We start from the raw sequence: 24,411 nt of genomic DNA on the forward strand, positions 1-24,411 counted from the left end.
TTAAAAAAGCATACTTCCTTGTCACCTGACTCTATTGAAGGCCAACTAATTTATCACTCGGTCAGCTGCAGACACTAGAAAAAAACTTCGAAAGACTGCCCTGGGCCCTGAGCAAAATTTGGAAACTCTATTGAATTTGGCAACTTCCGTGTTTTATAAAAGGGATCAGGAGGAGCAGGCTGAAGGAAGCAGATGAGACAAGAAAAAGGCGGCTGTGTTAGTCATGGCCCTCAGGCAGATGAACATCGGTGGCTTAGAAAGAAAGAAGGGCTAGGCAGGAAACCTGCCTAACAGGGCTTGTTATCAGTGCAACTTACAGGGGCCCTTCAAAAAGGACTGTCCCAAAAAAGTAAGCTGCCCCCTCGTCCATGTCCCTTGTGCCAGGAGGATCACTGGAAGGCATACTGCCCCCGAGGGTGAAAGTCTTCTGGGCCAGAGGCCACTAACCAGATGATCCAACCACAGGACTGAGGGTGCCCCCGGTAGGCACCAGCCCATGCCATCACCCTTACAGAGCCCCAGTAAGTGTCACCATTGAGGGCCAGGAAACTAACTTCCTCCTGGACACTGCTGCAGCCTTCTCAGTTTTACTCTTCTGTCCCCGACAAATATCCTCCAGGTCTGTCACCATAAAAGGGGTCCTAGGATAGCCAGTCACTAGGTATTTCTCCCACCCCCTAAGTTGTGACTGGGGAACCTTATTTTTCTCACATGCTTTTCTTATTATGCCTGAGAGCCATACTTCTTTACTAGGGAGGGACATATTAGCTAAAGCAGGGGTCATTCAAATCCCTAGCACACCCAGTCCCTACAAATGATTAGCACTCTCAAGACTACATAAAACTCTTCACACTCACTGCCACTTACTAAATTTATTTAATGTCATGCTTACCAAAATTCACAAGGCCTTCAGCCCAAATCCAACTGACTGCTGAGTGTGCCTCCCCTTACGCTTTAAACCGTATGTCCCATTTCCTGTTCCCAAGCATTGGAACACCACTGAACTGACAAGAAACACCACAGGCTTGGTGGGCCATTTAGTCTCAAATCTAGAAATAACACATACATCAAATCTCACCTGTGTAAAGTTTAGCACAACCATTGATGCAGCCACCTTCCAGTGCAAAACATAGATCACCCTACCTCCACTACTCTCTTGCTTACCATTAGGAGTCTTTTTTGTTTGTGGTTCCTCAGCTTATTGCTGCTTAAATGGTTCCTCCAAAAGTCTATCCTTTTTCTCCTTTTTGGTGCCCTGTATAACTATCTATACTGATCAGGAGTTATAGGATTTTCTTCTACCCAAACCCCATTACAAACGGGCACTAGTCCTGCCATTCATTATCGGGGCTGGGATACTAGAAGGACTAGGAACTGGCATTGGAGGCTTTACCACCTCCACCCAGTTCTATTACAAATTATCACAAGAGTTAAATGATGACATTGAATGAGTCACTGACTCACCCAGAGCAATTTTCAATCTGGCAAACTCCATTCTTGGTAAGTGCCCTATACAGGTGTATCATTTTTTATCTTTTAAATATGTACCTTATCTATGTTTAGATATATTTTGATATATAAATATTTACCATCGTGTTACAGTTGCATTTGGTATTTAGCACAGTAACATACTGTACAGATTTGTAGCTCAGGAGCTGTAGGCTATACCATATAGCCTAAGTGTGTAGTACGTTATACCATCTAGGTTTGTGTAAGTACACTTTATGACATTTGCACAACAGCAAAATCACCTAAGGAGACACTTCTCAGAACATATACCAAACGTTAAGCAACACATGGCTGTATAATCAAAATCACAGGTTATTGTCTCTGTTAATTTAAAATTATAATACTTAACTTTGTCCTTGACTGTATAAATGTCTCAACTCTTTAGTTCCTTTGGAGTTTGCATTTACTGAGAGTAGGCAAAAGAAATATATTCAAGTATAACAAATTTGGTCTCTTTTGTGATAGAAATCTTTATATAGAGCTTAATCCATCAAAATAAAATCTTTAAAACATATGAGCCTTCATATATGAAGTGGACAGTTTCAACTGTGACAACCTATATGCTACTGAGGAATGTGTTTCTACTGTATTCTTTAAGGAAACATATGAAGTACAGGAGTCCTATGTGCCAGCATCGCTTAATGATAGTTTTTTTGGAGATTGTCTGCATTACCAGAGCAGACTCGGCAACCTGAAGTTTATGACAATTTCAGAGCTTTGGCCCGAGTTGAAACAATTCTGACCTGGGAATAGGGAGCTGGATCTTATTGCTTACCAAGAAATATACCACAGTTAGTGTTCCTTTGCCAATTCAGAGTTGGGCAGCCTAAGATCCAGGTATCATTTTTAGGTATATCTTATATTGAGCTCTATTATACCCAAATTAAGCAAGTGTAAAGATTTTCAAAGATTTTCCCCTAAATCACATGGCTCCTATAACCCTTTTGTAGAAGAAATGAGACATCTGAGGGCATCAAGTTTAGACCCATTGAGAGGAAGCCCAGGATGATTGCCCTGGAGTCTTTGTGAAGGGAATCTGGATGACAGCAGAGTTCTAGTCTAAGAAAACCATTCTCATAATGCGCGTCTGAGACAGCTGCGTGGCTTCTGTTGACTTTCTGATGGCTTTTGTCTGCTCAAAACAAAATTTTGCTGCAGTAAAAATGAATCCATTAAAGGTTCCCATTTTTGACATTTTAAGGTCAGGTGTTCCAACAATAATCCAAGAATCACCACATCAGGTAAACCAAACTTGTTTCTTCAAGCCTCAGTAAAACACATACCAGTTATCTACAGGTATTCTGATAGAATGGTAGGACTTGAAATCCCTGAATTTAGTAGGCTACTCTCTGCTTTGGAAAAATCTTTCCATTATCAAGTTGATAATTTTTTCAGCTCCTCCGAAGTGTCCTCTAAATTCACCATTTACTCAAGGCCTACCTGATCATCATTTTAAATTGGAAACTTCCTCACTCTTTCAAAATTCTTGATTCTCATTACCCTGCTTTAGTTTTTCCATTGTTCCTTATCATCTACCATAAGCATAATATCCTAATTTAACATGTTCGCTGTCTGTCTCTACAATGAAACTGAAAATGCTAAGGGATATTAGTCAGCATTTTTGTTTCTGTGTTTGACTTTTATACTGAAAACTTAGAATAGCATTTGCCACATAATAAACAGTACATAAATTTTTGTTAAATAAATTAATGATAATACTCTTCTAATAAATTGAATTGTAAAAAGAAATGCTTATTGAAATTACAAATGTTGAAATAAGAAATTTACATACAATTATTCTAGATATTTCCTTCATCTGCATTATATATATATATATATATATATATATATATATATAAATAATTTTTTTTTTTTTTTTTTTGAGGTGGAGTCTCCCTCTGTGTCCCAAGCTGGAGTGCAGTGGCGCGATCTCCACTCACTGCAAGCTCCACCTCCCGGGTTCACGCTATTCTCCTGCCTCAGCCTCCCGTGCAGCTGGGACTACAGGCGCCCGCCACTGAGCCCGGCTAATTTTTGTATTTTTAGTGGAGACAGGGTTTCACCGTGTTAGCCAGGATGGTCTTGATCTCCTGACCTCGTGATCCGCCCGTCTCGGTCTCCCAAAGTGCTGGGATTACAGGCACAAGCCACCGCGCCCAGCCCTGCATTATATTTTAACAGTTCTTTGGCCAGGATGTCATCAATATACTATAGTAAATATTTGCAAGGCAATTTGATATGTCTTATCTATCTTTAAGCTCTTCGAGATGCGGGCATTCTTACCAATATTTCTAGATCCTGGCATAGTATGTACATAGTGTTGAGTACACAGTAGGGCTTAATGAATATTTTTCTGACCTTCTTGCATTGACTAACTTGCATGTATTTTCCTTTCCATGAATATCAATACCTGCATCTACATAGTCAGGAGATTTTAGTCCGTTAATTCCTAGAGCACCAATCTTCCCAATATTCTTTTATATATATATCCAGTGGCTTCTCCATGATACCTAAAAATCCTCTATTATTGCCTCAGTGGGACTCACCTTGGGTCATCTAGTATGTATATTTATTTTTGCAAGAGTAAATAAGACAGTGTTTTAGTGGTTTCAATTGGGGTTATTGATAACTTATAACTGTATATGAATATGTATTCATGTTTACTTACTGGACAGTTACTTGATTATAATTAAGAATTTATATATATATATATATTATATATGGAATATATATATTCTATATATATGTGTGTGTGTGTGTGTGTGTGTGTGTGTGTGTGTGCATTCTTTAAGGTTGCATAGGCCAGGCGCTGCAGCTCATATCTATAATCTGAGGGCTTTGGAGGGACAAAGCAGGAGGATTTATGAAGGCTAGAAGTTTGAGACCAGCGTGGGCAACATACTGCGATTCTATCTCTACAAAAAAAAATTAAAAAATTAAAAATTAGCCAGGCATGGTGGCATGTACCTGCAGTTCTAGCTACTCAGGAGGCTGAGGCAGGAAAATTGCTTGCGCCCAGGAATTTGAGGCTATAGTGAGCTCTGATTGTGCCACTGCACTCCAGCCTGAACAACAGATTGAGACCCTGACACTAAAAAATATAAACAAATAAAAAGAAAAGGAAAGTTGCACAATGCCTATTCTATGGGATAGAAAACTTTTTTCTACTTCATGATGCTAAAAGTAAAATTTATATTTTGCCTCTTCTTACTGAGAATAAGGATTTTAGGGCTTCCCACTAATGGTGATGTTTTATAGCATCTGCCTACACATTTTGCAGTTGTGTGTAAAACACAAATGGGATCAATTCATTTCTATACCCTTTCTTAAGTATTAGCCTGGGGAAAGCACTTGACTGGCTTGTCTGGTGATTGTTCGGTGACAAACAGCCGAATCGCTTCACCCCATCTTAAAGGAGCCATATTCATTCTCATAATTTGCCTCATTTGGTCCTGTCAAGTCATCTACGCTACTTCTTAGGACTTCTTACCCCTAATAAATACCAATTTTCTATTATTTAACCTCCTACTTCTCATAATACAAAAATCATGCTACACCTTCAATTTGACTTTAATTACAGCCACATAATTTTAATGCTTAATATTTCTCAATATAAATCAAAATAGATATTACCCAATATTTTATTCAAAAATTTACTTTTATATTAATTTAACCAGAAAATGACAAACATTCATGTACCATTATCTCAAATTTAAAGGATAAGGTGTCAAATGCTAAAGCTAAAAAGGAGTTCTGAGAGATTCATGGTTTGATTACATCAGTCAAATCTTACCGTCTGATAGAGGAGACAAATCGAAAATTGCAACCTACTGTGATGTGCACTAAAAAAGTCTAAAGCATGAAATATTCAAAAAATACAAAGAAGAGACACATTATCTGGATAGATAAAAACACAGAATGTCTCCTGAAGTATTGGGGAAGAGGAGAGCAAGTGAGGAGACATATTTTAACTGAATCCTGAAAGGTCAACAGAGATTAGCTTGGTGAGAACACTTTACTCACAGGTAGAGTCTATTCAAAGTTCAGAGGTTAGAAAGAGCCCACCAAAGTTGCATAGAGAACTGCAAAGAGTTCAGTACGATTGCAGAAAAGTATGTGGCTGGAGATGAATGGGAGGTGCCTGTAGGAAATGTAGTCAGCGATTTCGAGAAAAGTCTAATTATCAGTTACCCATATTGTCATGCCAAAGAGTTTGGATTTATTATGAAAGTCTTGGAAATACACGAAACAATTAAAACAGAGTGCCCCTTTCAGTAAGCACATGAGCATAAAGATCCGAAGTGCCAGAAGGAAATCTGGGGATATGATAGATTTTCAGGAGTCATCAGCATACGGATGGCAAGTGAGTTCATGGTATGTAGAAAAACAAGGAAAAGGACCGAGAGAACACTGTCAGCCCTTAAGAAATTTTAGACCAAAGAGTCAAAGGAATTAAGAATAGCATGAATGGCCGGGTGTGGTGGCTCACGACTGTAATCCCAGCACTTTGAGAGGCCGAGGCGGGCGGATCACAAGCTCAAGAGATGAGACCATCCTGGCCAACACGGTGAAACCCAGTCTCTACTAAAAATACAAAAAGTAGCTGGGTGTGGTGGCATGAGCCTGTAGTCCCAGCTACTCAGGAGGCTGAGGCAGGAGAATCGCTTGAACCTGGGAGGCAGAGGTTGCAGTGAGCTGAGACTGTGCCACTGCACACTCCAGCCTGATGACAAAGCAAGACTCTGTCTCAAAAAAAAAAAAAAAAAAGAAAAGAAATAGCACGAATGAGGATTGTCAGAGAATGCAAGACACGTTTCTCAACAGTGCTGTGGCAGACAGTTCTAACTACATCCTTTTCCTTTCTTTTCAACCAAATCTGCTATTTTGTTTAGGTATCAACATGGCAGCAAATTCGGAAAGTTTCCTCTCCTGACTCCAGGAAATGTTCTGGATTCACTGGGTATCAGCCAGTATTTGTCATGCTGATCGAAGTTGGGAGAAGTTGTCTGGAAGTAAGCAACCAAAGCTAAGATGAGCTCTGCTGAGACCTACTTGCTACAAAACATTTGCCCTTATAAAAAAATGGAGGGCTGCACAAAAGAAGAGCCTTTTTGTGTGTGTTACTGCTTCTGCCTTTCTGTTTTAGAGGCTCCTGTTTTAGGATGCCAGCACTGGTAGTCTTTGCAATCAAAGGATGCACAAAGAAATGTTCTTAAGTGTCTAGACCTTGTTGACAGCTGAATTCAGTTCTACAGGCTTCCTCGATTTATTTTTACATATCACAAGTAAATGCCTTTGCTGTGCAAGCTGTCAGTGTGCATATGTGTTCATTTCTGTATGTGTGTGTTTGTGTGTGTGTGAGAAGCAGAAAGACAGAGACAAAGAGCTAGTTTCTAGCTTGCATCCTAATAAATTATCTTGTAGATGTAGTTGTTCAATGTCCTAATCTTATAAAGAAATAAAGCGGCCAGGCATGATGGCTCACGCCTCTAATCCCACCACTTGGAGAGGCTGAAGCAGGTGGGTCACCTGAGGTAAGGAATTTGAGACCAGACTGGCCAACATGGTGAAACCCCGTCTCTACCAAAAATACAAAAATTAGCCAGGCATGGTGGCTCACTCCTGTAATCCCAGTTACTTAGGAGGCTGAGGCAGGAGAATCGCTTGAACCTGGGAAGCGGAGGTTGCAGTTAGTGGGGACTGCATCATTGCACTGCAGCCTGGGCAACAGAGTGTGAGACTCTGTCTCATAAAAAGAAAAAAATAAAAGAAATAAAGTTACAGCTGAAAGAAAACACAAAATCCAGCTATATAATGAGTGTTGGAGAAACACAATTAAAAACAAAATAATCTCCCCAATGATAGCAGAGAAAGACAACTGCTTTATTACTGAATAGGCATTAAACCGGAATATGATACATATCACAAGAAATCTGCTAAGAGATTATGAAGACGGAAAGAAATCTATCCTTTTATCAGTCAAGCAGATACAACCTATGATGGGTATGATTTCAAGGTAAAAGATAGCTCATCCACAAGTAAGAGAATTTAAAGTACATCCTAAATTTGCTTGGTAATTAGGGTGATCATCTGTATTAACTAGTTGGTTTTATTCAGAGAAGAAACAAACTTCTCATATCTTTATGACAAGATACACTTTTGCAACATAAAGCAACACTCCAGTGGAAACTGTGAGATTTGGATGATCACTCCCTTGTTTACATTTCAGAGTTGTGGCTTCCAGGTCTCTGGGATAGATTCCAGGGTCATAAAGCTGACAGAGGCCAATCCAGCTTTCAACAGGATTTATATACATTTCAAAAAGAGGAGAAAGTTCTCACAAGTACAAGTTTTCTAAAGTAAATGCTCTAAGAAAAAGAAAGGAAGGGAAATATCTTCCTTTCTTTTCCTTTCCTTTCCCTTTCTTTCTTTCTTTCTATCTTTCTTTCTTTCCTTTCTTTCTCTTTCTTTCTTTCTCCTTTCCTTCCTTCTTTCTTTCTTTCCTTCTTTTCTTTCTCTCTCTCTTTTGTTCTTTATTTCCTTCCTTCCTTCCTTCTTTCCCTTCTTCCTTCCTTCTCTTTTTCTTTCTTTCTTTCTCTCTCTCTCTCTCTCTCTCTCTCTCTCTTTCTTTTCCTTTTTTTGACTGAGTCTTGCTCTGTCACCCAGGCTGGAGTGCAGTGGCATGATCTCAGCTCACTGCAACCTCTGCTTCCAGGTTCAAGCAATTCTTGTGCCTCAGCTTGCCGAGTAGCTGGGATTACAGGCAGGTACCACCACGCCTGGCTAATTTTAATTTTTGTACTTTTAGTAGAGGTGGTGTTTCACCATGTTGGCCAGGCTGGTTTCAAACTCCTGTACTCAAGTGATCTGCCCACCTCAGCCTCCCAAAGTGCTGAAATTACAGCCATGAACCTTTGTGCCAGGCCTTGCCTTCCCTTATCTTCAAAAGGGAGAATTAAGCATCTTCTTTTTTTATTTGTATTTGTTGTTCTATGAAGCAGCTTCAAAAAGACCAAAAATGAGGCCTGGATCTTAAACTTATGCTGAGTGTCAGGTCCTGATTCTGCAAATATTTTTAAAATTTCTGTTCAGAGTGTAAGATACTTACAAATGACTTTTTGCTGTAAGAATTAGTCATTCAAACCAATGTGTTTCCATAGCATTTGCTTCATAAATGATTATACTCAGTAAATTGTATTGCAAATAGAATGGTCAACCTATTTTTCTGGGGATTGTAGCTTATCTATCTTATCTGTCTTTGCAGCCTTAATGCCTTTCACAGTTCCTGATACAAGGAAAGTGATGAATAAACACTTATTCAACACAAATTTTTAGTGATTATTAAAACAACAATTAACATGCCTTTCTTAGGAAAAAAGAAAAAACAAACAGAAAAGAATTCTACTGAAAGCACTATTATTTATGTAAAATTTCAGAAAGCTTAGATTAAACCTATCTAATATCAGTAAAAAGGGTAGTTTTATTACAAGTTAATGAGGACTGTTGACATAAAATATTCAAATTTATGTCTTAAAAACCTACCATAACTCTTTAGAAAGGAACAAGTAGCTTATTAAAACACTTCAACATACTTCTACCTAGAATGTAGTGCAAATTTTTTTTGAAATTGTGTCTTTATTTAATGTCTAAATGCTAATCATTTCACCTGATGCATTTATTGTCCAATAAGATCAGAGTCACGTTAATTATTGCCCCTCACAGGAATGCACTTAAATAATTACACCAGCCTTGTCATGGCTGCTGCTTTGAAGAACAAAGGTGGTAGAAATATCTTACATTCTGGAATATTTACATACTCTTATTTGTCCTACATATTTATGAGCCTGAATACCTAAAGGATGATTATACTAGGAGACTGAAGGGTATTTCAAATTACAACCACTATATATCTTTTCTTCCTGTGAGGATAATGTTTTTATTATCTTCACTATGTCCTTATTACCTGAACTGAAACTGACTTTTAAGTTTGATCCTAAATTAGTTGCCACAAACTGAGATATTTTATTTCAGATAAATAATGTTATATAGCTTTGAGATCTTTGAAAACGAAAGATTTATTTTCAGGCTTAGGACTATTCCAAAGATTGCTGAATGTAAATTAGTGTGATAACCCAACTTACTGGCTAAAATTGTTCAGTAAAAGTCATGGTCTTACTAGTAAATTCCAGTTAACTCTAAATGTAACTGAAGACAATTCATTTAATAACTTTCTTCTCCAGCTATTATACTCAATTTTACTTTGTTCAAGGTGGGTCTTTATGCATGGTCTGCTTTGGAGAATAGGTGATGTTTATATCTCCCATCTCTGTGACCAGTTAACCTCTTGTTCAGTTTGTTTTTAATATGACGACTCACACATACTAGTAAGGCAACTTTCCATAAGGAATGGCATTGCCTTTTTCTGAGTAATGTGGACTGGCAGATGTTGTGTATAAGTGTTTGCTGAATCATCTGATTGAGGCATTTCTTCTTAATCATAGGTGAGGGGAGCTAGTGGCAAACTGTAAGATGTGCCACTGAGACCCCCCTTCAAGTTCAGCTCTTCAGAACCTGCTTCAGCTGCATGAAGTGTGTTTACTGTAAGTCTCCCTATCTTCTTCAAACCAGCCGGTATACAGCAACTGAACAGGGTAGGAGTATAAGGGGCAGTTCATTTGAGCCTGACATGGGGCACTGAGATAGGCAACACCAGCTTCAGAGCCATTCTGAGTAGCATGATGAAACCTCATACCATCCCATTCTGTCCTCCCTGAGACATGAATCATCCCTTTGCCCAGCACATATAACCATGTTGTCCACCCTACTGGCCTATAGGAACTTAGTAGCCAGCTTGATAATCAGAATGACTATGGTGGTATCATTGTGCTTGTGCTTAGGTAAACCTTATTTTACTTAACAATAATTCCAAAGCTCAAGATAAATAATATTGGCATACTGTCATAATTGTTTTATTGTATTAATAGTTATTGTTATCTCTACTGTTCCTAATTTATAAATTAAGCTTTATGATAGATATGTATATATAGGAAGAAATATAGTGTATATAGGATATGGTACTACCTGCAATTCCATGTATCCAGTGGGGGGTCTTGGAATAGATCCACTGAGGATAAGAGGGAACTCCTGTATTAATTAATGGGGCCACTCCTCTTTGCATACCTTACATTCCAAATGCATATATTCTTTCTACTAAAGCCACAGAGCCATCAAAGTTCTTCTGTTATCTACATGCTGCATCCGAGATGAGACACAATTCTCAGAAAGTATTGACTCCAAACTGGCATTTTACCTGTTCAGGTCTTTTCAACACACTCTTTCATGCTGACAGCTTTTGGGCGGGTCAGTATGTCATCTCATGGTCATGGGCCTGCTTGTTCTTCTCCTTTGCTATAAACTAGGTCTTGTTCTAATGGAATAATAACGTGTTTTGATGCCAGTGGGACCAAAACTCTGCAAGTCCACAAATAGCAATGTTTGCTATTGCCCTAAAGGTAAGAATGGTACCCCCATACTAAGAATGTGTGTATGGGAGGTAAACATGGAGCACTCATGGATATAAACATAGGAATAATAGACACTGCAGACTACTAGGGAAAGGGTGGAAGGAGAGGGACATGGGTGAAAAAATTACCTATTGGGTGCTGTGCTCACTACATGGGTCTAATATACTATGTAACAATTCTACATATGTGCCCTCATATCTAAAATAAAAGCTCATTTTTTAGAAGAAAAATTGCTGTAAATAATGAAGAGAAAATGGCAGGGCTAATATTTTGGGAATCTTAGAAAAGAATTATATTCAAATTATATAAGAAGAAAGGTAGGAGTTATTATCTTAGTCTGTTTTGTGCTTCTACAAAAAATACCTGAAATTGGGTAATTGATAAAGAACAGAATTTTTTTTAAATTTAATTTAATTTAATTTTCTCACAGTTCTGGGGGCTGGGAAGTTTAAGTTCAAGGCACCAGCAAGTTTGATGTCTAGTAAGGACCACATCTCTGCTTCTAAGATATAACCTCCAGAAGGAAGAAACACTGTTCTCCACATGGCAGAAGAGAGGAACTGAAACTCATTTCTTAATGCCCCTTTTAAAAGTAATTGATCTACCCATGTGGGCAGACCCCTCCTGGCCTAATCACCTCCTAAAGGCCCCACTTCCCAATATCATTACACTGATGATTAAATTTCAATGTTAGGTTTTGAGATTAATATTCAAACCATGGCTGTTGTCTATTTGAATTTTGCCTTCAAAAACTCCGTTCACTTATATTATCATGTGGAACACCATACTTCTTTGAGTTTGCTTCTTTCTTTTTCTCTCTCTCCCTCTCTGGAGATGCCTTCTCAGTTTCTCTTCATTCAATTTATTCTGTTCTTTACATGTGTCTATTATTGAGAGATCAATGACAGTTCAAGTGGCTTCTTATTTTTAATGCTTTTGTATCTCATTTTCATGCCTTTAATTATTATTGATGGAGACTGATAATTTCCAGGTCTCTTCTGCCAGCTCAGATATCACTAATCACAGCTGGATTTACATATACACTGCTTATGAGACATCATTCAAATCACGCTGCTCAAAAGATGAGCCAAGATCTTTTTATTCTTAATTGGTGTGTGCGCGTGTGTGTGTGCATCTTTCTATACACAGCACTACTATAGTTCACCCACACCCCAAGTCAGAGACTTGTCACAGGCCACAGCCAATCATGTCACAGCAACTTAGTGAAATTGTATGCTTTTGAGGCTGCTAGCCCAGAATCTGAAGCCAGAATCATGCTTTTTTAAGTAACTGCAATATCTTGGGCAATTTGTGCAATTATTCTATGCCTTAATTCCCACATCTACCAAATTGAAATTAAAGTAGAACTCAACACAAAGGTTTTTGTGTGGGTGAAATACATTGAGATATACACAGCACCTTACTGTATAAACACTGTATGTGTCAGCTACTGTTGTGTTAAGAGTATTATGATTGATAACATCTACTAAATCTCTCTCTCTTGCCTTACTGCTATTTCTCTAATTCAGAATTCTATTATTTTGCAAATATCACTGAAAAAGCTAACTTCTCTCTTCAGTGTTGCTGTTTCATAATCCTTTCTGTATATTACAGTGATTTTACTAAAATGGAAATAGGATTAAGTTGCTTCTTTAAATGAAATTCTTTAATAAGATTATACAATATTTTATTATATGATAATTCTTGTTCCTCCTGACTAACTACCTTATTAGGAATTTTCTGGTTATCTTTCTACATAAAATTTGGATTTGACTTGACAGTGATTGCAGAAAGCATATTTCTATTTTGCCATTATTTTATTACATTTATAGATTAATATTGACAGAATTGTCATCATTATGTTGTGTTTTTATTCCAAGACATTACATGCTTATATATTTGATAACAACTTACTTTAAATCCTCCAATAGTATACAATTTTTCCCTTTAAAAATCATGCACATTGATTGTGAGGTCTGTTTCAAGTTTTTTGCTTTGCAAAATAGGGTGTTTTCTAATTATATAATGTATACATTATGAACAATTTATTTTTATTTTGTATTCACGTACGTTAATCATTTACCATCATGTTTAGAGTCACTTTTTTCAGTCTTGGCTCCTGTATACTGAAAGTGTTGAATAGTATCATCTGTAAATGATGACAATTTTGCCTCTTTATTTCTTATGCCTTATCAAATCTTAATAGCTAGATACAAGGATATTTGCTGCTAGTTATAGCAGATGAACTAGAATATGGCCATCCGTCTTGCTAGACTAATTAGTAAGGCTGGATAAAATATGAAAGATAATGTGTTAAAGGGCACCTGAGAGCTCTACCAAGCAGCAGAGACTTGAGGATGCAAGACTCCAGAAAGAAGGGAAGCACATGAACATAAATTAGGTGTCTGTTCGGATTTTTGCTATGACACATTTGCCAATTGAAAGAGGCAGAAGGAGGCATCTAAAAATCTTGAAAGTCAAACTATCTATGCAACAGCATTTTGGACTTGGTGTTCTGAAAAATGAATTCATGTCAGATTGAAGAAAAGCATAGGGAGATGTGAATGATATGATCCGCTGAACAAGGTGTGTCTTCAACATAATCTCCTATTAGGGCAACATTCACATAAAAGAAATATATTGAGATTATGTAGAATTTTGATGCTGACTGGCCATCAATTCCAGAGGACACAATAAAGAGATTTTCTGAGTCAGAGGAATTGGAAGATAAGGCTATCTGGATAACCATATCAGGACAGACATGACTGAGAACAAATAATTGTCTATAATAGAACATGGAAATTCTTCCTTAGAATGTAGTAAAGGGACTCCTTTATTCCTATGTGCTTCTGCCACAACTCTGCATAGATTCTTTTGACTTGACATAAATGCCACAGATTTGTTTTTATTTCAATGAAGTCCAATGACAGGAGATCCACCAATAAACTGGAGGTAGCAGGTAGCTATTGAAAGGAAGTTTATGAAATTATTAGAAAATGCCTTATTGAAACTCTCTATTACCCATCTCCTAGCATTCAATATCCGCCCTCATCAAACTCTATTAGTAAATTTAATAATCACCTTTTGCACAATCAAATTTTTATTATGTTGGTTGTTAAGTGGGACATACACTATGGTTCCAAATTTTCTATATTTTAAAATGAATTTTCTTCATTTATACTTCATACCATTCTACCAATTTTCCTAACTGGTTGAATTCATTGATTTCTGATTAATTTCTCATATTATATAAGCCTTGAGAGAAAATATGTCCTTCACACTCAAATTGTTTGTTTCCAGTGCCATACAGTTAAACCTTTCTTTTATTCGGCATGTATTTCAACCTTCCTTGTCTCTCCACAAATCACTGTCCTTTCTTCCCTTCACGATTGGTAAATATTTTATTTTGCAAAGAGGATGGGCTAATTAATTGCTAAATGTAACAGTTTTATATAGGAAAATACACTGAAATTAGGAATATGTATTCAAAATGACATATAACAAAACCCATTTTTTCCTTATCAATGTTATAACCAAACAATGTTGAACAAAATGATGTTACTCAAAAAGACTTTCCATATGTCATGTTGCTTAAAGTCACAGATTCCAAGAACTTACCAACAACGTTAAGCAAGGATTTACTGTACTTAATATACAAATACCTTTTTTTAAAAAAAATACCAAAATGTCTCCTTCCTTTGCTAAATGCTGATTGCATACATTAAATCTCCAGTTGCTCAATGAATGCATATTCTTTTAAAAAAAACAAGCTGTCATAAACTGTTATAAGAGTAGAGCAAATTAGCAATATACTTTTACCTCCTTTGTGATAGACAAGTGAAGCAAGTTTTGAAACCAAGTTAATTCTGAATTTAAATCCACAATTTATTTAAAAATAGAGAAATTTTATGTAGTATTTTTCAAAGGTCTTTAGTGTAACAAATTAGTGAGATGAAATGGTAAAATGTGCCAATTGTCTTCCTACCATAGTTCGCTTATATATCACTTGCATTTTAATAAAAATCCTTATAGATTTCTGAGAAGACCATTATCCTTAACAAACTAATACAAGAACAGAAAACCAAATACCACATGTTCTCATTTATAAGTGGGTGCTAAATGATGAGAACACATAGACACATAGAAGGGAACAACACATGCAGAGGCCTTTCAGAGGATGGAAGGTGGGAGGAAAGAGAGGATCAGGAAAAAATAATTAATGGTACTAGGCTTAATACCTGGGTGATAAAATAATCTGTACAACAACCTCCATGACACAAGTTTACCTATGTAACAAACCTACACTTGTACCCCTGAACTTAAAATAAAAGTTAAAAAAAAAAGAAAATAAATTTAAAAAGAATATTATATGGTTCTGAACACTTATTTCTGTTGATCAAATTTTCTTTGTTAGCATATAATTATTCAGTACCACCCACTTGTACAACATTTATTGCATACATCAGTGTTTATAATCATTTTTAACAATTAAACATTTTTTTATTAATCACTGAGTAGGATTTTATATGTATGATTATAATGTAATGTATTGCATCATATATACATACATAAAATGCAATATATCAAGTTGATATAAGCAGAGATTATCTGCTTGAATTAATTGTGGAGATCATGGTATGCTAGATCCTCAATTTCCAATTATATCTGTTTACCCTTCATTAGCCACCACTGTAAAAGAAACAAGATTTATTAACCACTTGATGACTGTCTATTCTAGAACATAGTGACTGCATTATCAAAATGCTTATACCATGTCATCTCGAATAATAACCTGGTATAGAAGACAATGTCCAATACTCAGATCAAAAGAAATGAATTTGCTTCCTGATTGTATCAAAACTCAGTGTTAATCTGTTAGCAATTCACTTAAACTCTTTTAAGGCTTAATGTAGTCATACAACTATGAATGCATTATCAAGCAGAGTTCACATCATTTTCAGAATTGTTATATTATTTTATGGACCTCTGTGTTTTGAATATATAGTTGGTAGCTAGCTGCTGCACTAAACCATGAGAAAGGAAAGGACACCTAACATTCTGAACTAGTCTAAAGCTCACAGGTAGGGTTATGTGTTATTACAAGCTGGCTTGATGCTCACAGCTAGAGACCACTGTTCTCCTGGTGAACATAAACAATCTCACAGAGCATAATAACGTCAAGTCACTTTGAAGGGATGATAAAGTGAGACAAAACAAGGTCACCATGTACCCCATGAAGTACCCAAACATCCTCCTCTTTCTGCTAAAATGAATTATGGCTGCTTCTTTACCTAGTCTGTCCTTCCTGTAGATAGGATTTGTGGAGGTTCCCAATTATAAACTTGTCTGTCTTCCTGACAGCATCCAATCATGATCAAAGCCTGAATCATTGGACCCTCCCCTGAATTACCTGACCAAAGCTCAAATCCTGTAACAGGTCTTTCTCTTACTGAGAGAGGCACTATGGCTTTCTTTGCTGTGCGTTTTCCTTTCATGCAAAGAGTCATAAATTCAACTTGTTCAACTATAGCTGTGTTCTTGGTGACCTTTGTCTAGAGATCTTTGACAACTGAAATTTGTTCCATTTAAATAACGCTGATGCTTTGCAATGAATGCTATTTGAAATCTTTATTAGCAGTTATATAACTTCTGCTCTAGCACTCTATGTGTTTACTTCCAAAATTAATAACATTCTGAAATGTTTATAATATTCTATACTTACATGTGTTTCTCCTTCAAGATTTTAATTTGTTATGTTTCATAGTAATATTTGTTTTAGCAGTGTACTTATGTGATAGTTATTATATGATTTAAATCATATCTCAGTTGAAGTTTTCATCCATAGGCCACATTAATCATTTTAATAAGTCATGCAGATTATATCATTTCATTTTAATAAACAGTGTGATTTAATAGTTTGTTTACCTTATAAGTATAAACCTAACTCTATTGATCTTGAAATGCTTAAAACATGATTTTTTTGTCTTTTCTTAAAGTTACTACCAATAATAAATCATATTGTTTTAATTCTGAAATAAGTATTTGGAAACTATTTCAATTTTGAGACAGTGAAATATGTTATTTTTGTGGTTGCATAATTTTATTATACGGAATTAACTGACCATATCGGATAGTTTCCATCTAATATACTCCAGTATGTCTTTTATGCTAAATATTTAAAGTGATAGAAAATATATTTTGCTAATATTGACAGAATTAGATTTGACCAATTTTATCTTTATCTTTGTTTAACTGAAGATAATTGGTGCGTCTACAATAGAGGTCATTGCTGTATCTTTAAAATTTAATCTATAATCCTTATGGAAAAGATTGCAATATTTTTGCTTCCCTTAGTTGAGTATTCAGTTTTGCAATTTTTTAATCACAGCAACAATAAGCATTTTTTAGGAAGGATGGAGTAAAGATTACAGAGTTACTAGTTTTATAAGCAATGCATATGTGAGGTAAGTACTATATTAGGTCATATTTATTTCCTTTTGACCTGAAAACTTATTGAGTCTCCCAGAAGTTCTTATTTTAGGTAAAAATGGGACAAAACAAACCAACGACAAGCAAATTCTATTCTAAAGAGCTTTAAAAATCATATCAAAATTACTCAGCTAGTAACTTCCATGTTTGAGAATACAACATTATACACCCACGTTCATAGCAGCATTTTTCATAATGCAAGATGGTGGAAGGAGCCATGTGTCCATCCATGGACAAATGGAAAACAAAATGTGTTATAAACATACAATAGAATCTTTTTTTTCCCAAAAAGCAAGGAAATTCTGATACATGCTACAACATAGATGAACTTTATGTGCATTATGCCAAGTAAACTAAGATAGTCACAAAAAGACACATATTGTATAATTCCACTTATGGGGGCACCTAGAGTTGTCCAATTCATAGACACCTAAAGTAAAATGGTGACCAGGTGCTGAGGGAAGGGAGGATTTGAGAGTTATTACTTAATGAGTATAGAGCTTCAATCTTTCAAGATGAAAAGAGTTAGGAAGATGAAGTTGATGGTTGTACAACAGTGTGAATGTATTTAATACTACTTGACTGTATACCTAAAAATTGTTCAAATGGTAAATTTTATGTTATATGTATTTTACCAAAATTTAAAACAAACAAAAAGCTTCTCACATATGTTTATAAAAATAAAGGGATAACTCAGCCAAGCTATTTAATAACTTTGATACATCTATACAATTCTACACAGAACTACTATCTTTAGAGATTAGAAGAAATGAAAAAATATCTCTCACAGTTTGCAATCCACCTTTCATCATAACCAAAAGCAAACTTCTTAAAGGGAAAAAAGTCTTTATGAAATAACTAAAGGTTCATTTCCATCGAGAAGAAGACAGATCCATGCTTGTAACCTTGTGTGCTTTTCCCATTATTTCAGAACCTCTTGTTAAATGTAAAATGCTGTAAGATAATATTTTAACTAAAAAAAAAAGGAAGTTTTTTACAACATTGCACACCTTAGAAAGTTCATAAATATTGTAATTTTCTTTATTTCATATAATAGTGCCTACTCATATGGTTATGAATTTTCACTAGAAAATTTAGCATAGGACATTGTTGCAAACATTTTCAAAATATATCTTAGAAACTTGAGGGATGATAAAAATTTAAGATATTAAAGTGAAAGGGAATTTAGGTATTATCTTATTCAAACATGCTATACTTGTAGGAGTGTTTGTTGACTATAGATGAAATATTGTAAGCTGGTGGAAAGTTTTAACCTCCGTTGGTAGTTGTCCATTCTATCTTTGGTCAGATTCATTTCCTAGAACATTATTTTATTGTCCTAAAATTTACCAACTAGTCATCAACTACATATCTAAATTAACTAAAAAGGATATCAAAAAGGAGTGAGAATACATTTTGTGTCCCTTGTTTGCACATATGTGTTTTATAATTTCCCTCTTATCACTTTTGGTTAGTCAATTCCATCTATGTGTTTCAGACATTCCGAGATAATTATTGTGACTCATTTTGGCTATGCTTTTTCACTTTTCAGTGATTTTACATATGTCATATCCTTGATCTAAAAGATTCACCCTCTCTTACTATTCCAGCTAACACTCTCCAAACTCTCTTCCACAACCTATTATTTATTTTTATCTTTACCTTTTCATAAATTAACATGTTACACCATAATCATTCTTTATGGATGCTTATCCTGACCATTTATTTGAAGATACCTTAGTTCAGGGACTTGTTATATTCATCTTTGCAGCCTCACTTCTAAGCAGAGTCAGCTACCTATTAGGTAATCAAAGACCACACCGAATAAATAAATCAGGCTAGTTCTGCCCTCTGGAACTTCCAACTACTACATTTACTGACTCTGAAATATCACAGTTATTATTTTCTCCTTCTTTCTTTATCTATTTAGCATTTAATAAATACCTATTGGGTATCTGCTACATATTGAACAGATATACAGCAAAGACCCAGAAAAAATACGATGCCTGTCACATGGAAATTTTTTGCACTCAGATAAGCATATCATGTTCTCTTGATTCTAAAGCACTGTTATGAAATTTGATGCACTTAATAAACTTAATAATTACTTATATATACAGGCGTATCTCATTTCATTGTGCTTTGCTTTATTGCACTTTGCAGATAGTACATTTCTTACAAATTGAAGATTTGTAGCAATCCTGGTTCCACCAAGGTATCAGCACCATTTTTCCAACAGCATGAACTCACTGTATCTATTTGTGGCATATTTTTCTAATTCTCACAACACTTCTAACATTTAAATTATTATTATATATGTTATGATTATTTGGATTAGTGATCTTTGGTGTTACTATTGCAATTGTTTTTGTTTTTAGGGTGCCACAAACCACAGCCATATAAAATGACGAACTTAATAAATATTGTATGTGTTCTGACTGCTCTACCCATTGGCCATTCTTCTGGCTCGCTCTCTCTCTCCTTAGGCCTCCTTATTCCCTGAGATACAACAATAACAATTAATAATTCTCTAAATGTTCAAGTGAAAAGAAGAGTCACATACCTCACAAATCAAATCAAAAACTAGATATGATTGAAGACCAAGGTATATTGAAAGCCAGGAGAGTATGAAAGCTAGGCCTTTCACATAAGTGAGCCAAGTTGTAAATACAAAGGAAAAGTTCTTGGAGGAAATTAAAATTGTTACTCCAATGGAAATACAAATGGTAATAAATTAAATCAGTCTTATTGCTGATATAGATTTTGTGTGTGTGTGTGTGTTCTGAGCAGAATATCAAACGAGCTACAACATTTCCTGAAGCCAAAACCTAATATAGAACAAAGCCCTAAATTTTCTCAATTCTTTGAAGGCTGATGGAGGTGAGGAAGCTGCAGAAAAAAAATTTGAAACCAGCACAGGTTGGTTCACAAGGTTTAAGGAAAGAAGCCATCTTAATGACATAAAAATGTAACCTGAAGCAGTAAGGGTTGATGTAGCAGCTGTAGGAAGCTATATAGGAAATCCAGCTAATGTATGAAGGCAGCTACAATAAACACTGGATTTTCAGTGTAGATGAAACAGATTTATACCGGAAGAAGATGCCATTTGGATATTCATACTGTATTAGTCCATTCTCACGCTGCTGTGAAGAAATACCCAAGGCTGGGTAATTCATGAAGGAAAGAGTTTTAATTGATTCACAGTTGTGCATAGCTCGGGAAGCCTCAGGAAACTTACAATCATGACAGAAGAGAAAGGGGAAGCAAGGCACTTTTTAACAAGGCGGCAGGAAGAAGAGCAGAGTGAAGGGGGAAAAAGCCCCTTATAAGACCATGAACTCTTGTGAGAACTCACTTACTATCATAAGAACAGCATGGGGAATCACGCCCATGATCTAATCACCTCCCACGAGGTCCTTCGCTCAACACGTGGGGATTACAATTCAGATTAAAATTTAAGATGAGGTGTGGGTGGGGACACAGAGCCAGACCATATCACATACTTAGAGAGGAAAAGTCATGCCTGGCTTCAAAGCTTCAAAGACAGTCTGACCCTATTGTTAAAGACTAATGCAGCTGGTTGGTGATTTTAAGTTGAAGCCAATGCTCATTTCCCATTCCAAGAATCTTAGGGCCCTTAAGAATTATGCTAAATCTACTTTGCCTATGCTCTATAAATAAAACAACAAATCCTGGACGATATCTGTTTACAGCATGAGTTACTGAGTATTTTATGCCCACTATTGAGACACTGCTCAGAACAAAATATTCTTTGCAAAATATTACTGCTCATTAAAACAATGCACCTGTCACCCAAGAGCTCTGATGGAAATGTACATGATTAATGTTTTAATGCCTGCTAAAACAATATTCATTCTGCAGTCCCTAGATCAATGATTAATTTTGACTTCCAAGTCTTATGATTTTCCAAAATACATTTTGTAAGGCTATAGTTTCCACAGACAATGATTCTTCTGGTGTATCTGGGTAAATGGAAAACATCTCTGTAAGAGAGTCATCATTCTAGATCCCATTCAGAATATTCATGATTTATGGGAGAGGGCTAAAATGTCAACATTAATAGGAGTTTATAAGAAGTTGATTTCAAACCCCATGGATAATTTTGAGGAATTCAAAACTTCAGTAGGGGAACTAACTGCAGATATTATGGAAATAGCAAGAGAAGTAGAAGTGGAGCCTGAAGATGAAACTAAATTGTTGCAGTCTCATGATAAAACTTATTAGAGTGAGAAGTTTGCCTTACACATGAGCAAAAAAAAAAAAGCAATGTATGAAGCAATGTATTGAGTTGGAACTTACTCCTGGTGAAGATACTGTGAACGTTCTTGTAATGACAACAAAGGATTTAGAATAATATATATTAGTTGATTAAGCAGCAGCATGGTTTGAGAGGATTGACTACAATTTCAAAAGAAAGTGCTATCAAACAGCATTGAAGGCAATAGAGAAATTTTTCTCGAAAGGAAGAGTCAAAGAGGCAAACTTCATCATCTTGTTTTAAGAAATTGCCACTGCCATCTCAACCTTCAATAACCACTACCCTCATCAGTCAGCAGATATCAGTATGAAGTCAAGAGCTTCCTCCAGCAAAAAATGTATGACTTGCTGAAGGCTCAGGTGAGAGTTATTTTAAATTAAGATATGTACATTGCTTTTTTAGACATAATGTTATTGCACACTGTTGATGGTAAGGATAACTAACTTAAAGAAAATTTAAGGTTAATTTTATTCTGAGTGAAGTTTGGGGACTAATAGTCTTGAGAACATAGACCCAGTGCAAACCAAGAGAGTGCCCACAGTGGACTACACAAGACACAGTGTTTATAGGTTATATTACATAGAAGATGGGAGAAGCAGGTAGTGAAACAAAGGTGATATTCTTACAGTTTTGATTGGTGCTCAGTGAGGCAAGTACATAAGATAAGCAAATACGTGGTGAATGTATACAGGGTAAACAAGCATGCAGGTGTCTTAGGGTCTGGAGAAGGATGATTGATTCTATCCTGACTGTGCTTTGTCTGACTGGCAAAGTTGTAATCAGTACATGCCAGTGAAATATTTGACAGATTCCAGTCATACAGGTGAGAGTTCAGCTTTAGTTCACAGGCCTCGTTTCTATTACCCATATGTCCAAACTGCAACCATCTCAGGTCATTTTAAACATTTTTCTTTCAGATTTTCTGTTTCCTGACAACACTATATAGATAATAGGAGAGCGTAAACACAGCTTTTATATAAACTTGGCAATGAAAAGAATTCATGTTACTTGCTTTATTGCAATATTTGCTTACTGTGGTTTTCTGGAACCAAACTTGCAATATCTTTGAGGTTTGTCTGTAAAATGTTCGAAAAATACATCTTTTTTTCCAAACACTAAAGTGAAAAAATATAACTTTCTTTTATATTTGAGGAGGTGCATATTTATATATATTATAGTAAAAATAATCTCAACATGATTGATTTAAGAAAAGTATGTGAACAAGTTCATAAAATTATTTTTACATGTAAATTCAAAAAGAAATGGTTAATAAAGATAAATCACATGTCATTTAACTTCTACGTATCAAATTACCCAACTGAAAATTCATATTTACCTTAAATATATCACTAAGTATGAATAAAAATGAAAGTATACTAGAAAGTGTCCTTGCTACTTTCTCATCTGTTGGTACAGATCAGCTAACATCAGAATGATAAACATATATGACAATTTGGAGTCTGAGCATGGAGATGTAAAACAGAAGAGGTTATTATTATGCTAGGCTATAATTAGTGTAGTAATTGTTTTTGCTAGAAGCCTTTTTTCTCATCGTGATGGTGTTTTTGACAAAGCACTAGTAACAATGGTTCAATTAGCTATACAAAGTGTGAAAATGCATTTGGGTGGGGAAATGTGATATAGAAATTGCATAGATTGCTCAGGAAGATATTAACTGAATTTTGAGATGTAATCATCTGGTGCTCAAAGTGTTCAGTGACGTTGTCTTACATGCTCTGAAGCAGAGTCATCATAGAACACTCCAACTATTACTTTCAATTTAGACCATCAGCTTTGGTCCATTTACTGAGTGGTTAAATCAGAGCAATTGATTCTTCTGAATCTCTGCCAGTTATATTTCATATAGTTCATCCAGGCCATGTGCATTCAGCTGAGTGTTATTTTTGGACTTCTCTGCCAGTTATATTTCATATAGTTCATCCAGGCCATGTGCATTCAGCTGAGTGTTATTTTTGGACTTCCATAAGAATTGTTCTATCATCAACTGAACAGACGTAGCTTCAGAAAGAGGTTCATCATGTGAAGAGCTGAGATTGCACACTCAGGTCACAAGTGACCTTTCATTAAATCACAGACAAAATCCTATTCTAAAAAAGGCCATTGAGGTATGTGACACCTCATAACAAAGTCATTTTCCATTCTTGTATAACATCCCACAGAAACATTATTTGTGGATGTGGATAATGTACTTTCAGTAATAAACATTTCACAAGTCCCTATCCATTTATAACTCACCTATTTAAAAATTACCTCATTTTCTCTATATTGCACAAGGGTGCCACAAAGTTAATTATAATCTTTGTATCTTGCTTAATTATGATGACAACTCATGGTACGTCTTATGAAAGGAATAAAACAGGGGTTACATATGTAAAATATGATCTCTAAGAAAATTTAGATTGTATGTATCATAGTAATTATTTTTCTGTTTAGAACTAGATAGTATTGGCTACAAAAAAGTAATTCTTCAAAAAGTTCAAATAAGTTATTTCTAAAAATTTCATTTTAATGACAGTTTAGTCAGTTGCACACACACATATATATAACATATAAGCATTTACTGTATTTATCTATATGTAAATACATTTA

General features: G+C 35.6%; 1 long non-coding RNA gene across 1 annotated transcript in view; it reads right to left on the reverse strand.

Annotated features, from left to right (window-relative positions):
• The window catches only part of LOC126956414 (uncharacterized), a 150,718-nt gene that overhangs the window by 105,772 nt on the left and 20,535 nt on the right, over positions 1–24,411 (reverse strand). The window lies entirely within an intron of this gene.

The sequence above is a fragment of the Macaca thibetana genome, chromosome 6 (assembly GCF_024542745.1).
Source record: "Macaca thibetana thibetana isolate TM-01 chromosome 6, ASM2454274v1, whole genome shotgun sequence".
In the NCBI taxonomy this organism is placed as follows: Eukaryota; Metazoa; Chordata; class Mammalia; order Primates; family Cercopithecidae; genus Macaca; species Macaca thibetana.